The following is a 12,135-nucleotide window of genomic DNA, read 5'->3' as shown; positions in this document are numbered from 1 at the left end:
AGAATTTTAAAATTTAGGTTTTAGTTATTTTTTAATGCTAATAGGAAAGTTAGTGTTTTTAAATTTTTTTATTTAGTTTTAAATATTATTTTAATGTAAATAAAAGCTAGAGATTTAAAAATTTTAGTTTTCAATATTTTCTGTAATGCTAATGAAAAAATTGAATTTTGCTTAATTTTAGTTTTAGATATTATTTTAATATAGATAATAGTTTAAGCATTTGAAATTTTAGTTTTAGTTAAATTTCTTGTGATAGTGAAAAAGTTGGAATCTTTAAAATCTTTAGTTTAATTGGGTGATTTAAGTTAAAGTTATTTTTACTAGATTAATTAGTTCCTAAATTAGTTTTAATTTAATTTATTTCATTTAGTTGATTAAAGTATTTTATCTTTTTTAGTTCATTAGGTTTTTAGTTGTATGGCAAAAATGCTTTTTAGTTCGTTATTTCACTAGGTCATTGTTGATAATTCTTAGCTTTAAACATCTATTATGATCATGCATGTCACATTTTATTCTCCTAATTGAATGTCATCATTTTTGTCCTAACCTCCCTATTCATATCACAAGTGTATTTGCGTTTGGACCATATTATTAAAGTACACTCTCCAACTTTCACTTTCTTTTGACTGCATAAAAAATGTTTTGAGTAAACTAAATTCATATTTGATACTGCCTTGGGTGCCTTGATTTTCGTTTGATTTCCTCTAATAAAATGCATATTGAGTGATATAATACCTAACCTAACCTTGGTGTTTTGTGATAGCACTTAAGTTGCGGTTCAGGTATGCATGAATTCCTCTTTGGCATGTTAGTGATAATAAAGTTTTGAAATAACCTTGACCCATCTAGATCCCCAATCAACTAACTAATTGTCATACTTCCCTCAACTTAGCTACTAGAGACCTTTTTAGGGCTTAGAGGGGTGTTATCTCTTAGGAGGTACCTTCCCAATAGGTAACCTAATCCCTAGACCTAGACTCGAGTTTTTCGCAGACATCTTTTCCAAAAGTCAAGAGTCATTTTAGGGGTTTTTTTCTTACTTGATTTCCCCTTTAAAAATAAATAAAAGTAAGTGGCGACTACATTTTTGTTTTTTACAAAATATAGTTTTTCACAATTAAAGCAAGTCTCGCCAGTCGAGTGGAAACGCAAGTGAAAAATGTGGGTCCATAATTAGGTTTCAAATGCAATCTTGAGTTTTAGAGCTTAGGTTGATCACGAGTGGCCAAGGATCCTAAAACCCTAAAATCATATTACTTAAAAGACCTTTATTCTCTTTAATTTCTATACCCTAAGTTGGATTGTGGAAAGCCCCAGATTGAATCAATTAATTTAAAATCAATATTCATTTTGTTATTAATTTAGTTTCCTTTACTTAGTTCTATTTTATAAAAGATAATTCCTAGATTTCTTTTCACTTTAAGATCTAAATAAAAGTGATTCATTTAAGATCTAAGAACAATACCCAAAATACTATAAAAGTTGTAGTAGTTTTCTCTCTAATTTTTCTTGGTCAGAACTACTACGTATTAGACTTAAGTATTTTGGTACAATTGAGAAGATCGGTCAATAACATTCAACAACCTATAGTGATTGTGGACCCGTATTTTTCACGTGCGCCACCACTCGATCGGCGAGACTCGCTTTTTATTTGTGAAAAATTAATTTTTAGAAAAGTCGGAGTCGCCACTTATTTTATTTTTATTTTAAAGGGAAAATAAAACAAGAAAGAAAAACCCTAAAAAGAGTGACTCCATAATTTTTGGAAAAGCATGTCTTTGAAAACCCAAGTCTAAGTCCGAGGATCAGGTTACCTATTGGGAAGGTACCTTTAAAAGGTAGCACCCCTCTAAGCCCTCTAAAGGTCTCTACTAACAAAGTTAAGGGAAGTGTGGCCATTAATCAGTTAATTATGGATACCTAAATAGGCTAGGTGATTTTAAAGAGTGGCATGCCAAACACAATCAAATTGCAATAAAGGAGAGTTAGGGTGTGTACCTGAACCGTTCTTCAAGCGCTTTCATAAAACATAAAAGTTAGTGTAGAAATGTAGCATACAACATTTGTTTTATTCAAGCAAATCAGGCATATATCAAGACATCCAAGAATCACGTCAAATATGGATATGGTCATCAATGGCATACAAATCCATAGAGTTCTAAAAAAATAGATGAGAAGAGAGCGTACCTGGATAGCAAGCTAGTACTCCTCTATGGGAATCAAGAGCATCTCAACAATAAATACGAAACAACTTCATGTATATCATCAAGAAGGATAAAAAATCAATCAGATATCAAGTAAACAATATGGAAGAGGATATCATGAATGTCAGCCCCCATCAAAGCCCTAATTAATTTTGCATGAGTTGATTCCATAAATTCCATGATTTGGAATTATGAAGTTTATTCATGCTTGAGAAAATCGAGAAAAATCAAGAAAATAGATTGAAAATCAAATAAAATAGTGAAAACGCGTGCCGGAAGGAAAATGGCAGCAAGAGTGTGTTAGAATCTGGATTTTATGCCTAAAAAAAGGTCTAAAGATGGATTTTTCAAAGCTGGGGATGTTTAGTTGAAAGACAGTTCAAAACTTTAATTTAAAACAGTAAATTCCCGATCAAAGAAGCAAATAGGGGAGAAGGTGCTTGTAACAAGGTTGCTATGGTGGAGTGGAGCTTGTGAATCAGATTTGAGACTGCAGTGCTGGCGGGGTTTGCTTTTTGATTGTGGACGGAAATGGATCCGACGAATCGCGAGTATTTGACAAGCCAAGCTATCCAGGTAGAGTGTGAATCGTTGGCCACAGATGCATTCCGGATAAGCGTTATCGAAGGATCCGAACATGTCTGTCCAGGGGAAGTTGAATCGTCCTCACCTCCCATCCTGCGGCAGGCGCAGGATGTGAAATATCCGAAGAAGGTGGAACGTTGGCCGAATAGATTTGCAGCAGTAAGATATCCGGAGAAAGCGGGATGTAGGCCGGATAGAATTGCGGCTGTGAGGCATCAGGTGTGGAATTGGGATGTCGGCCGGATAGAATGGCGGCTGTGAGACATCCGGATAAAGTGGGATATCGGCCGGATAGAATGGCGACTGTCTATCGGCTGTGAGACATCCGGAGAATGTGGGATGTCGACCGGATAGAATGGCGGCGGTGAGACATCCGGGTGGAATTGGGATATCGGCCGGATAGAATGGCAGCTGTGAGACATCCGGATAAAGTGGGATGTCGGCCGGATAGAGTTGCAGCTGTGAATCTCGTGATTGCATGCCCAAGCTTTGGAGTCACCCTCATATGAAGAGTTGATGGCCATAGGACGGGTAGGAAGAAAAACAAAACGAGTATGGTGGAGAATAAAGAGAAGCAAGGGGGAACAAACATGCGAGATCAAAATAAGATAAAGCCACATCTCATGATTTTTCAATGGGCTCGGGCTAATGGGGAAGATCACAAACAGATTAAGGACAAAAAATAAATAAGCAACCAACATCAACAAAACAATTTGTGGCCCTTTCCGTCCACACAAAATCAACAATACGATAAATATTCAAAAAACAAACACGCTGAAAAATCGAACATGGGTAAAAATTCCAAGAGTAACGAAAAGCATACCTGGATAGCCTTGGTTGCAATTGCTCTTTTTCCGTTTCCTCTATTCTTCACTTCCTCCTAAAAAATCCTCAAAATCCTCCCAATTTATGTGTGTCTTCCTCTATGCGTGTTTTTCTCTATGCGTCTTTTTCTATCACCCTCTGCATGCCCTATCTTTCCTTCTTATATTCGTACCAGCCTCTCTAATTCAATCTGCTCAAGAGAATCCACTTTCCTTTCTTCTATTCCCCTTCATTTTTCAAAAATCAGAATGCTCTTCTCTTCTCCTGCAGGATCTTCTCTTTCCATATGTATGCAGCCACATTAATTCCTTTTTCCTCGCAAAATATTTCTCTTACCTTTTTTAGTGCACATACCTTAGTGAGAGTTGAATAGCAGCCCCTATTCTCTTATCCAACCATAAAAAAAACGAAAGTAGAGAGAATAAAAACAAAAAAAAAAAGTAGCAATCTTACAACCTATCAAAGATTAAAATAAAATAAAAATAAATAAAGTAAAACAAAATAATTGAATAAAATCATCAATCCTATGCGGGCCATGCAGGTCATACAAAAAAGTGAGTCTAAAAGTGCCTACTGGGCCAAGTGTGTCTAAAAGGGCTTAAGTGAACCTAGATGAGCCTAAGATTGGGCCAAGGGTGCCTAAAAGCTATCCTAAAAATGAACGAAAAAAGCCTAAGTCTAAATTAAGGCTACCAAGAGTCGCAATAAGGGGTCAAAAAATCCCTCAACCAAAGTCTCCAAGGTGACTCAGAAAAAGGTAAGTCACATGAGTAGTAATGGGCCACCAAGGAGTTACTATGGAGCATTAAAAATGAATTTAGAGACATGTGCTAAAAGGACAAAATTGAGGGTCTACAGTGATATCAACCAACATGTCGATATGAAGGAAAGGAAAATCATCCTTAGGATTGATTACTACTCAAAAAGTACTCTTCTATAGCTTGAAACTAACTATTTTAAAGACTTTTGAGTAGTAGTTAATACATTTTAACTCAATTGGCACATTAAGGAACCTAGCAAAGGTTACTAATCAGTTTTTGGCAAGTTTTGGTGTTTTTGGTAGCTATTTGATCATTGAAACAAGCCAAGAATGAGGGAAAAGTTGGTGAAATCCATGGCAATGCAAGTTAAAGCTCAAATGCATGAAGAATCCAAGCTTTGGAGCACTTCATAACCCTTTGTCGAGCCAATCAGAGATGCAAGGAGGAAAGCCAAATGAAGAAATCCAACAACAAGCAGTTTCACATGGCTGTGCGAAACCTCTTGAGGTAGCTAGAGGATTTCGCACACCATGCCAAATTTTCACATGGTATGCGAAATCTTCCTGTGCACCGACTCCGTTAGATGTTTATCTTCAGATATTTTGTGTAATTTCCTAGTTTCTCCTTGTAACCAACCTAGATATTTTCTTTTATTTTTTTTTATATATCTTTTAGGTAGTAGATATATAAGGAGATAGATATGTGTGATATAGAGATGTATGGTTTTTTCATTAAACACTTGTAAATTCCCGTAGTAAGAAATACAGAGCTTTTGCTTTGCCTTTTCTTTTCATTTTTGTTTTCATTTTCTTTCTAGACAAACAACCCATGAGGATGATTTCTTAGGGGATGTTTGGCTACGTATTACGTTTCTTGTAGTGATGGAAGCTAGGTGAAGGACCCGAATGCAAAGGTGGGAGTTGTCCTTGCTTTAAATGAAAGTAGTTGTTAACCATTAATGGTTTTTATTTCAAGGTTTAGCTTCAAATCCCTTAAAATCACCTTGAATGGCCAATACTTGGTAAGCTTTTCGGATTCTATGGATGCTTATTGCTAGATCCATGGATGTCTATTAGTTATCATTTACGAGCCATTGGAAGGTGGTTCAAGGTTAAAATCACCTTAAATGGCCAATACTTGGCAAGCTTTTCGGATTCTATGGATGCTTATAGCTAGATCCATAGATGTCTATTAGTTATCATTTATGAGCCATTGGAAGGTGGTTCAAGGGTCTTTAGTGTTTGAAGCCATTAATGGGAAGCAATTACCATTTTTTATAAACCCTTTGGATCAAATCTTAATTGCTAAATACAAAACTGGTTCGGGAAATAACCATTCTTTATGTTATTGTCCCTAACACGAGGAGAAGATCCAGAATCTTCCCCTTTTGCCTAAGGAACCTGATCCTAGTGACCTAAAGCTCCAAGAGACCTTTTCTTTGTAGTTAATTTCACTTATTGTTTTTAACTTAAAATCAATCTTTGCAACCAAAATCCCATTTTCTTTAAAAGCTAATTTTCATAAGGAAAAGCACCATTTTATTTCCTTCACTAAGTCAACTGTACGATGAAAACCCATCCCTGTGGATGATCCTAGAGCCACTATACTATGTTAGCTATGCTACCCTAGTGTGAGGTGATTTAGGTTTTATAAATTTTGTTGATAACACCCGTCTGAGCCAGAATAAAATGGCATAACTGCAATGGGGACGAACCAAATGGCGCCGCTGTCGAGGATGGTACCACAGTACATTGACAATACTTTTGGTGAATACTTGTGATCTTCATCACAAGTTTGGTGATTTTTCTTTTTACTAATTCTTTTTCTTTGCCTATATTTAGCCTATCTTTTATTTAGTTTTAGCTAACCTTAACTTTTTCCTAGTATTGTATTTCTTTTGTTTTCTTTGTTTTTGTTTCAGTGATCTCTAGTTGTGCATGCCCTATTGGATAAAAGATATTAAGGGAAGACTTGTGAAGATTGAAACTCCTCGAGAAACTGAGTTGGAAGTGTGCTTGAACATCATGGACATTCCACCTGAAGATCAAAATAGCCAACATGTTTAAGAGGATAATTTCAACGCATACCGATCCATGAGGGACCGCATGCATCCACCTCGTGTGAGTGCACCATCATGCATAGTGCCTCCCACTGAGGAGCTAGTAATCTGACCTCACATTGTGCCACTCCTACCTACTTTCCATGGGATGGAAAGTGAGAATCCCTACTCGCATATTAAGGAATTCGAGGAGGTTTGTAATACATTCCAAGAAGGAGGAGCTTCAAATTGACTTGATGAGGCTCAAGCTATTTCCTTTCACTTTGAAGGATAAGGCCAAGATTTGGCTTAATTCTCTAAGGCCAAGGAGTATCCAAACTTGGACTGATTTGCAAGCCGAGTTTCTCAAGAAGTTCTTCCCTACTCATAGGACCAATGGTCTAAAAAGGCAAATTTCAAATTTCTCGGCTAAAGAGAAAGAGAAATTCTATGAGTGTTGGGAGAAATACATGGAAGCTATTAATGCTTGTCCTCACCATGGCTTTGACACATGGCTCTTAGTGAGTTATTTTTACGATGGTATGTCTTCTTCAATGAAGCAACTCCTAGAAACTATGTGTGGAGGAGACTTCATGAGTAAGAATCCTGAAGAAGCCATGGACTTTTTGAATTATGTGGCTGAAGTTTCAAGAGGATGGAATGAACCAAATGCTAGAGAGGTGGGAAGAATGAAGTCTCAACCTAATGCAAAGGATGGGATCTATGTTTTGAATGAAGACATTGACATGAAGGCAAAAGTTGTAGCTATGGCAAGGAGATTGGAAAAGCTAGAAATGACAAAGGTACAAGAAGTGCAAGCCATTTCTGAGACATCAGTGTAGGCTATGCCTTGTTCCATTTGTCAATCTTATGAGCACTTGGTGGAGGAGTGTCCTACAATTCCAACAGTAAGAGAGATGTTTGGTGATCAAGCCAATGTTATTGGTCAATTCAAACCCAATAATAATGTTTTATATGGCAACACCTACAATTCCAATTAGAGGGACCATCCAAATTTCTCTTGGAAACCAAAGCCACCTCAGTACACACAACTTGCTCAAGCACCTCAACAAGCCTTGAATCTTGAACAAGCTATTGTGAACCTTAGCAAAGTTGTGGGAGACTTTGTGGGAGATCAAAAGTCCATCAATGCTCAACTGAATCATAGAATTGACAGTGTGGAGAGTACATTGAACAAAATGATGGATGGGATGCAAAATGATCTGTTTCAGAAGATAGACAATGTTCAATACACAATCTCAAGGCTTCCTAACCTCAATACAATGCAAGAGAAAGGAAAGTTTCCTTCTCAACCTCATCAAAATCCCAAGGGTATCCATGAAGTGGAGGCTCAAGAGGGAGAATCTTCAAAGGTGAGGGAAGTTAAAGTAGTTATCACCTTGAGAAGTGGTAAAGAGGTTTATCAGCCCCACATCCAAGCCAAAGCATGATGAAGAGAGTGTAACAGAAAAAAAAAAAAAAAGGAGTGAGGAAATGAAAGGAAAGAGAAAAGGGAAAAGTACAGAGAAAGATGACCGTGATTCTAATGTGGATGAAGAACCCGAGAGGATAGTGATCAAGGAAGATATGGTGAAGAAACACATGCCTCCACCTTTCCCTTAAGCTTTGCATGGAAAAAAAGGAACCAATAATGCATCGAAAATTTTTGAAGTGTTGAGCAAGTGAAGGTCAATATTCCTTTGCTAGACATGATCAAACAAATGCCGACGTATGCAAAATTCTTGAAGGACTTGTGCACTGTAAAGAGATGGTTGAATGTGAACAAGAAAGCCTTTTTTACTGAGCAAGTGAGTGCAATAATACAGTGCAAGTCTCCAGTGAAGTACAAAGATCCGGGCTACCCTACCATCTCAGTAAGTATTGGAGGGACTTGTGTGGAGAAAGCTTTGTTGGACTTGGGATCAAGTGTGAATTTGCTACCCTACTTTGTCTATAAGCAATTGGGACTTGGAGAGTTGAAGCCAACATCCATCACTCTATCTCTGGCAGATAGATTAGTGAAGATTCCAAGAGGGATGATTGAAGAAGTCTTGATTCAAGTTGACAAATTCTACTATCCAGTGGATTTTGTTGTTCTTGATACAGATCCGGTTGTCAAATGAACTAATTATGTTCCTATCATACTTAGAATACCATTCCTAGCTACATCAAATGCGATCATCAATTGTACGAATGGATTCATGCAACTCACATTTGGTAACATGACATTGGAACTCAACATCTTCCATTTGTACAAGAAGCATATCCATCCAGAAGAAGAAGAAGGCCTAGAGGAAGTGTGCATGATTGACACTTTAGTGGAGGAGCATTGTGATCAGAGATTGCAGGAGGATTTGATTGAGAGTTTTGGGGATCTTGATGAAAGGTTACCTGAACCCTCAAATTTGCTTGCTACCCTGCTCCCATGGAGGAGGAGAGAAGAAATTCTACCCTTATTCAATGAGGAGGAGATGCAAAGACCTGCTAAGGAGGAGCCCCCAAAGCTTATTCTTAAGCCACTACCCACAAAGTTAAAGTATGCATACTTGGAAGACAACAAGAAGTTCTCTGATGTTATATCTTCAGCTCTTACCATTCATCAGTAGGATTGTCTACTTGAAGTCCTTAGAAGATCTAAGAAGGTAATAAGATGGCAAATTTCTGATTTGAAATGGATCAGCCCTTTTGTTTGCACCCATCATATTTACATGGAGGATGAAGCTAAGCCAGTTCGTCAACCTCAGAGAAAGTTGAACCCTCACATGCAAGAGGTGGTGCGAACTGAAGTTCTTAAGCTACTTCAGGCCGGTATTATCTACCCCATATCAAATAGCCCATGGGTGAGTCCTACTCAAGTTGTGCCAAAGAAGTCTGGGATTATGATGGTGCAAAATGATAAGGGAGAAAAGGTCTCTACACGCCTCACTATAGGTTGGAGGGTGTGTATCGATTACAGGAGGTTGAATGCGATGACAAGGAAAGACCATTTCTCGTTGCCCTTTATTGATCAGGTTCTTGAGAGGGTCTCTGGGCATCATTTCTATTGTTTTTTGGCTGGCTACTCCGGGTACTTTCAGATAGAAATTGATGTTGAAGACCAGGAGAATACCACTTTCACATGCCCATTTGGAACCTATGCATACAGGAGAATGTCTTTCGGTTTATGCAATGCACCCGCAACTTTCCAAAGATGCATGTTAAGCATTTTCAATGATATGGTGGAGCGTATTATGGAAGTCTTTATGAATGATATCACCATATTTGGAAATGGATTTGATAAATGATTGGTCAACTTAGAAGTTGTTCTGAACCGATGCATTGAGAAAGACTTAGTGCTTAATTGGGAGAAGTGTCATTTCATGGTACACCAAGGGATTGTCCTTGGTCACATCATCTCCAAGAAAGGTATTGAAGTTGATAAAGCAAAGGTTGAACTCATTGTTAAGTTGCCATCCCCAACAAATGTTAAAGGAGTAAGGCAATTCCTTGGCCATGCCGAGTTCTATAGGAGGTTTATCAAGGATTTCTCTAAGCTTGCAAGACCTCTTTGTGAACTATTGGTCAAGGATGCTAAATTCATATGGGATGATAGATGCCAAAGAAGTTTTGAAGAGTTGAAGCTATTTCTGACAACCGCACCAATAGTGAGGGCTCCCAATTGGCAATTGCCCTTTGAGATAATGTGTGATGCCAGTGACTTTGCTATAGGAGCTGTTCTTGGGCAAAAAGAAGATGGAAAACCCTATGTGATCTACTATGCGAGCAAGACATTGAATGAGGCGCAAAGAAACTACACAAACACCGAGAAAGAATTGTTAGCTGTAGTTTTTGTCTTGGATAAGTTTTGTGCTTACTTGGTGGGGTCTTTCATCATGGTTTTCACTTATCACTCTACTTTGAAGTATCTGTTGACTAAGCAAGATGATAAAGCAAGGCTGATTAGATGGATTCTCTTGCTTCAAGAGTTCAATCTCTAGATCAAAGACAAGAAAAGAGTGGAGAATATGGTAGTAGACCACCTTTCAAGGCTAGCTATCGCACATAATTCCCATGGAATTCCCATTAATGATGATTTTCCAGAGGAGTCTCTCATGTTGGTGGAAGTTGCCCCTTGGTATGCTCACATTGCGAACTACCTAGTCATAGGAGAAGTTCCAAGTGAGTGGATAGCACAAGATAAGAAGCACTTCTTTGCAAAAATTCATGCCTACTATTGGGAAGAGCCATTTCTATTCAAGTATTGTGCGGATCAAATAATAAGGAAGTGCGTTCCTTAAAAAGAGCAACAAGGGATCCTTAGTCATTGCCATGAAAATGCATGTGGAGGCCACTTTGCTTCTCAGAAGATAGTTATGAGGGTGTTGCAATTGGGTTTCTGTTGGCCATCACTTTTCAAAGATGCCCACACCATGTGCAAGAGTTGTGATCAATGCCAAAGGCTTGGAAAGCTAACACGTAGGAACATGATGTCTTTGAACCCCATTTTGATAGTTGATCTTTTTTATGTTTGGGGCATTGACTTCATGGGACCTTTCCCTATATCTTTTGGCTACTCTTACATCTTAATAGGAGTATATTATGTTTCTAAGTGGGTTGAGGCAATCCCTTGTAAGCACAATGACCACAGAGTGGTTCTCAAGTTTCTCTAGGAGAACATTTTCTCAAGATTTGGGGTGCCCAAAGCCATATTAGTGATGGAGGTACTCATTTTTGCAACAAGCCTTTTGAAACTCTCCTAGCCAAGTATGGGGTGAAGCATAAGGTAGCTATATCTTACCACCCTCAAACTAGTGGGCAAGTTAAGTTAGCAAACAGGGAGATTAAAAACATATTGATGAAGGTGGTAAACACAAACAGAAAAGAATGGTTAGTCAAGCTCATTGATTCACTATGGGCATATAGAACAGCTTACAAGACCATTCTCGGGATGTCTCCTTATCGCCTAGTCTATGGTAAAGCATACCATTTCCCTATGGAATTGGAATACAAAGCTTGGTGGGCAATCAAGAAACTCAACATGGATTTGAGCAAAGCTGGGTTGAAGAGGTTCTTAGACCTCAATGAGATGGAGGAACCTTAAAACTAACTGTTTTAAAGACTTTTAAGTAGTAGTTAATACCTTTTAACTCAATTGGCACATTAAGGAACCTAGCAAAGGTTACTAATCAGTTTTTGGCAAGTTTTGGTGTTTTTGGTAGCTATTTGATCATTGAAACAAGCCAAGAATGAGAGAGAAGTTGGTGAAATCCATGGCAATGCAAGTTAAAGCTCAAATGCATGAAGAATCCAAGCTTTGGAGCACTTCATAGCCCTTTGCCAAGCCAATCAAAGATGTAAGGAGGAAAGCCAGAGGAAGAAATCCAACAACAAGCAGTTTCGCATGGTTGTGCGAAATTTCACACACCATGCGAAACCTCTTGAGGTAGCTAGAGGATTTCGCACACCATGCCAAATTTCGCATGGTATGCAAAATTTTCCTATGCACCGACTCCATTAGATTTTTATCTTCAGATATTTTGTGTAATTTCCTAGTTTCTCCTTGTAACCAACCTAGATATTTTCTTTTATTTTTTTTTATATATCTTTTAGGTAGCAGATATATAAGGAGAGAGATATGTGTGATATAGAGATGTATGGTTTTTTCATTAAACACTTGTAAATTCCCGTAGTAAGAAATACAGAGCTTTTGCTTTGCCTTTCCTTTTCCTTTTTGTTTTCATTT

The sequence above is a fragment of the Vitis vinifera genome, chromosome 10 (assembly GCF_030704535.1).
Source record: "Vitis vinifera cultivar Pinot Noir 40024 chromosome 10, ASM3070453v1".
Lineage (NCBI taxonomy): Eukaryota > Viridiplantae > Streptophyta > Magnoliopsida > Vitales > Vitaceae > Vitis > Vitis vinifera.
This window is presented reverse-complemented; position numbering follows the sequence as displayed.